The sequence below is a fragment of the Callorhinchus milii genome, unplaced genomic scaffold (genome assembly GCF_018977255.1).
Source record: "Callorhinchus milii isolate IMCB2004 unplaced genomic scaffold, IMCB_Cmil_1.0 Scaffold15, whole genome shotgun sequence".
NCBI lineage: Eukaryota > Metazoa > Chordata > Chondrichthyes > Chimaeriformes > Callorhinchidae > Callorhinchus > Callorhinchus milii.
The window spans coordinates 16963363-16969362 of NW_024704756.1; the positions used below are offsets into that span (position 1 = coordinate 16963363).

A 6000-nucleotide genomic window follows, 5' to 3' on the forward strand; every position below is an offset into this window, starting at 1 on the left:
ACTGTGAAGTGTAGTGACTGTGTTTTTTGTAGGCGAACACGGCAGCCGGTGGTCCCAGTTCATTTCAGTCACGTGCACCCACAAAATACAGTCACTACACTTGACAGTATATCCTGTGAAGCGCTTTGAGACATCTCGAAGACGTGATATGGCGCTGTATCAAATGCAAGAATTACTATTATTATTCTGTGCAGAATCCGTGGGTCAGATAGAAACAGCACAGGTGGGATCCTACAAATGTAAACACTTTATTAAAACTTAAACAATTGGAAACTGGGAGCAAGAATCATGTTATGAGGCAGGTTCATGTCACGGCTCATTAGGGTTGAGACACCTGGAAAATTAAGCTGCATGTCCTGGGGGGGGGGGGAGGCGGGGAGGAGACGGAGCGCTGACAGGAACTTGGGAGCATTTGGCTAAATGTGGAAAGGTTAACAGGGAAAGTAAACACACACACACACGAACTGGCGTGGAAGGTTTAGCTCCTGCAATTGGTATGTTTGGAGCAATTACCTTACAGCAAATTGATCCCATCTGTCGCACAACCTCCAAAGCTGTGAAGGACTCTTTCTCTGTCTCTCTCTCTGTGTCTCTCTGCCTTTGTCATATTCAATACGCTCAAAGTAAACAGTCAATTCACTTTACAGTATATCCTGTGAAGTGTTTTGAGGCGTCTCAACGACGTGACAAGGTGCTATAAGAATTGCTGTCAGCGGAAGAAATCGCCTAATATAACTGAAGTGCAGGTCAGGGACGAGATAATAAACACATGGGGGGGGTGGTCTGTGACGGGACATGTGTAAAGCACGAGTAAACAGTTGTATCGTGCACCTCGTGTACAGAAGTTACAGCTGCCGTTCATTACATAATCAAGTAATTGTAAATGTAATTAACCACTAATCCTGTTTGCCGGTGGTTTTTACAATGTAATTCCTCTGTAATATGAGGCGTGTGAAACAGCTGTTTTTACACGTGGTTTGCGCATGGCACATTATACACCCCATTGTGTGCAAGAATGCGGGATCAGAAAGGCCGTTACTGATGTAGCACATGAAACACTTAGTGCTGTAGCAACTCTTCCCTCCGTGCTGGCAGCTTCATTCACTCCATCCAGTCTATTCCAACACCGGATCCCACCTAAACCAATCCTCATGTGGGGAGAGTCTGACAGTCAGATCACTTGGCACCAAGTCAACACATTCAGCAGGTTGATCTGTGTCCAGGCTGGTGGGGGGGAGGAGATGAGGGGTTGGGGGAGAAGCCTCTCATGCTGCCCGATTCCAAAGGTGAGAGTTATGGAGCCCTGGGAAGGGTATCAGCCAGACCCCGGCGACGGGACAGGATAGGACAGGACCGCCCTGAAGTGGGAACAATGAGATGAGTCTCTCCTGGAAAGCTGAGTCAGAAAGCCGTCGTTAATCACAGACGTAACCTCATCTGTAGCCAGATAGCGATCAGCAAGATCAGCCACTCCAGGTGCGCTTCACATACTCTGGGCTCGCTGGGTGAGAGCCGAGAGAGCGAGAGAGAGAGTGAGAGACAGATACCTGGGGAAACCTAGCCTAACATTTTGAAGCCCCAGCCCCCAAACGTGGGGAAGTGCCATCAACTCTCCCAATCTGGTGTTGTTCACTTCACGGCTGTTTGTGGGACGTCGCTGTGCATAAACTGCTGCATTCGCCCATAACTGCCTTTCCTGTTTCTACTCAGTTTTACCTGTTAACCCTGCACCCCAACTCCCCAACGTGGAGGGTGATCCTGGCTGGACAAGCAGCAGGAAAACTTGCTAAAGAATGTTCTCCATGGCAAGCTGTGTGGTTTTAGATGGTTAGACTCCAACAATTCCCCCATTACACACTCTGGGGTTCCCCCAAGTATTGGCTCTCACCAACCTGTGCCTAATGCTCTCTCATTTCCATCTGAAGCTGTGGTTTGCTTCAGATACTCAACCACAGCAACGGGGTTTGGTGCGTATCAGACGCCCACCCGGCTGCTCATCAGAAAAACATTGCTGTAAGTGTCGTGACTGTCTACTTGTTTGTTTGAAAACACAGCGGTCACTTTGCGCACACCAATGTCCCACAGACAATCAGAGAGATACAGAGGGAGACAGAGGAGACAGACAGACAGGGAGAGAGACACAGACACACAGACAGGTTCATGCCAACAACAAATTATTAACAATAAAGGTTGAGTGGTGACCAGTTCACCTGATGTTAGTTGCTGAGGTTAACTGGCTCTACACTGTGCAATGTGTGCTCTAGACAGACCCATAGACACAGACAGACAGACAGACAGACATGTGGTCTTGATCAATCCATCACTTCTCATCTTTATCATCAAGTTCTGTTCCATCTGCGGCCTCTCTCTCTCTCGTGTCCCGTGGTTTCAGTGGACTCTCCCCAGCAGCCGGCCGGCTGGCACACGGTGTCTGTGCCGATCATCAAACAGACACTCGGGGAAGGGGGGGCTTTTAGTCCAATCTATACCTGATGGACGGATAAACCACAAGAACGAAGCTCTGAGGCGGAACAGTCCGTTCTCTCACGCACACCACCTTTCTCAGAAATTCATCCAAACTCCTGCTTAAAATTAAGAGGTCGCGCTCTCTCATGCCTCCCTCCCAGCTTGGTTATTGACCTGACTCAGCTCCGCATCCACCGGCCAGGAGACCCTCTGTATGCAGGTCTGGCTCCGCTGCTCTCGGTCTCGCTTGCAGGCCAAAATGTGGTGGGATCAAGCCCTGTGCCCAAGGCCATTGAGCTCACAGTCTGGGCTGATGCTCCAGTGCAGTGTTGGGGGGTGGAGTGGGAGTGGGGGGGGTAATAGGGGGAGAATGGTCTGCATTGCTCAAGATGTTTCAATTAAACCGAGACCCTGTTGGCAACTGTGGAGCGGACGGTGGGGACAAGGAACTTGCAGCAAAAACGATTGGTGATCGTTTTCCGGGAGCGATAATCCCTCCCCAAGAAAAAACATTTGATCACTCAATCCACCACTGTTTGTGGGACGCTGCTGTGCGCAATCGGCTGCCGCATTTCACCCACAAAATACACAGTCACTGCACTTTACAGTATATCCCGTGAAGCGCTTTGTGACGTCTCAAAGACGTGATGAGGCGCTGGATCAATTGCAAGGATTATTATTAATGTCATTTCCCTGCTCACTTTGACAAGCAAAACTCCCATTCACAATTCCACAGCCAAAAACTCTTGTCACCAAACTGGGCTCCGATGATTAGATTACGGCACATCCGGCCCTCAAACCGGGCTGTGTTACACGGAACAAATGAGTTTGGGCGCGCCTCAAGGTTCAGGTAACAACCCTGAGCTGCTGTGAGAGTTCAGGGCAGCTCAGAGCCCGCAGGGCACATTCACTTTGTCACTCACTCCTCAACATCCATTAGTCTACACTTAATGTCACATTAATACTTCAATCACCGCGCAGCACCAGCACAGACACCATGGGGACAGGGGGAGCAGCAGGTTTCCTTTGTTCTATTAACGTTTGAGTATTTCATTTATTTCCCCAAACTGGTCTCTGTGCACCATCTGCTGTCAAGATATAATGTTGCCTGCGTGAGGCCCTCTTACTGGATTATAATACAATATTTCACATGCAAACGCCTGGTAACTATTGTGCGCTTTGAGCTGCGAATAACGTACAGTTTCATAATTCCTGACCTTACGACCGTCCAAACACAGTGTGTGGGACCATACAGAGAAGTACTGTCGGTCACAAACCACACTGGACGGTTTGTGATGGTTCTGGTAAAGTGATGGATTACGAGACCTTTACAATTGTACTGAAATCTATTAACAATCACCTTTATACAGAATGTCAATCAGAGCCTTTCACATCGGGAGAGCATCTCAAAGTGCTTCACAGGATGTACTGTAAAGCGCAGTGACTGTTTTGCAAGCAGACGCAGCAGCCAACTTGCACACAGCGACGTCCCCACAAACAGCCGGGAAGTGATTTTTATTATCTGAGGGATTGTCGGCCAGGACACCGGGAGTGAGAAACTCCCTTCTTTTTTCCAATAGTTTCCCGGGACCATTAACATTCACCTGCACAGGGCACGGACACACATGGAAAGCTCGATTTAGTGTCTCATCCGAAGGACGGCTGTCACAGCTATGAGCTTGTGTCCTGCTGCTCACTCAGTAAATAGGCAGTGGATCTGTTCCAATGGTTTAAAGAGGAAGGTTCCTGCTACATCACAACAGACGGATGTTTCCGTAGAGCAGCTTCAACAAGGAAGTATGGACTTCTCTTAACAATACGTTGTCTGTCCCCACAGGAAACGTACTGATCAAGTTATTCAGCTAACAATCTCCAGTTAACAAAGATCACACACCCACAGCTGATCACGGTGATGGGTTTCCCCCAGTTTCAAACCCTATTCCCGCTCCCTCGCTTGTGTACCCCTTAATCCCCCCACCCCCTCAAGTGCACATCACTACGTCATTTCTCTTCCTCCTCAGAAACTTAACCCTATAAAGCCCAACACCTGCTCCAGATCTGGTCTGGCTCCCGAGTCATTCCCACAGCCCCCACCATCCCCACACCAGCCCCCCCACCTCACACCAGCCCCCAGCCCCCCAACACCAGCCTCCAGCAGCCCCCCTCCCCGCCATTAGAGCTCCAGTTGCCAATATAGTTGCTGTTTTACAGTAAATCCTGTGAAGTGCTTTGAGGTGTCCTAACAGCAACGACAAGTTGCAGTTGTGTAGCGCCTTTCACATCAGGAGGACGTCCCAAGTCAGCTTGAGGCATCCGGTGCAACGCGCAGAGTTAAAGGATTATGACTGGGGTTTGATCACAATCATTATTAATATTAATGCCCAGTGTCACAGCGCTGCCTGTGCACAGAGCTCTCCAGTCAATGCAATGAAGAGCGCAAGAAGCAAGTGGGTCTCCATCTCTCAAAGGCTTGAGGGCTGAGGTCACCTGTGCCACCACCAAGAACTGGCCAGATCACATTCGGTCCTAGAACCTCAAGCCTGCAGATCTCCTCACCCTCCCTCCCTCCCTCCCTCCACAAGCTCCTGATAGCCCCAAGCCTTGACCCCAGCTCAGCTCATCCATCACTAGTGTAAAAGCAATTGGTTGTCCCTTGCCTTAGCCCTGACGGGAGCTTACACACCCTCCCCCCACCCAGGCTCTCAATTTAGAACAAAACACACCATCAACCCAATAAAGGCATCACATTTCAGCAATGTGCCCACCCCCCAAAACACACACACACACAATACAGCCCATCCCAGGGCACTGGCCCCAAACACACAGCATCTCCAGCACCGAGTGCCGGAGGGAAAGGGGAGAGATCTTTTGTTGTTGTTGTTTGTGATGTTGAGAAGGAAAAGTTTTTTCTTGGGGGGAGAGGAGAAAGTTGCAAACTATTTGCAAACATGTGAGAGAGAGACAGAGTGTGTGTTTGGGAAGAGTGTGAAAGGGGGGAGAGAAGTTTGGGGAGAGGAGATGGGGGAGAGGGAGGGAGAGGGGGAGATGGGGTGGGATAAGAGAATGAGAGAGGGAAGGAAGAGGGAGAGGAGAGAGAGTTTGGGGGAGAGGGAGAAGGGGATGAGTTCTCACTCACTCACTCACCTCGCTGCCGGATGAAGCAGATGATGGTGTGGGCAGCCCAGGCTGGGGGGGGTGGGGGAGCTGGGGAGTGGAGGCTGTGGGTGCTGGAGAGGGTGCTGGGGGTGGGGGGGTGCTGGGGAGGGTGCTGGGGAGGGGGGGTGCTGGGGGGGGTGGGGAGGGTGCTGGGGGGGTGCTGTGGGGGGTGGGGGTGCTGGGGAGGTGCTGGGGGGGGGGGCTTGGGAGGGTGCTGGGGAGGGTGCTGGTGGGGGTGCTGGGGAGGGTGCTGGGGGTGCTGGGGGTGCTGGTGGGGGTGCTGGGGAGGGTGCTGGGGGGGTGGGGGTGCTGGGGGGGTGGGGGTGCTGGTGGGGTGCTGGGGGGGTGGGGGTGCTGGGGAGGGTGGGGGTGTTGGGG

General features: G+C 51.5%; 1 protein-coding gene across 2 annotated transcripts in view; it reads right to left on the reverse strand.

Annotated features, from left to right (window-relative positions):
* The window catches only part of eda (ectodysplasin A), a 32020-nt gene extending 26371 nt beyond the window's left edge, over positions 1-5649 (reverse strand). For both annotated transcript variants that reach the window (XM_042340629.1, XM_042340630.1), the window contains exon 1: positions 5611-5649. The gene's annotated coding sequence lies outside the window, so the exon portion shown is untranslated. The remainder of the gene's footprint in view (positions 1-5610) is intronic.
* Between the last annotated feature and the right edge of the window lie 351 nt (positions 5650-6000).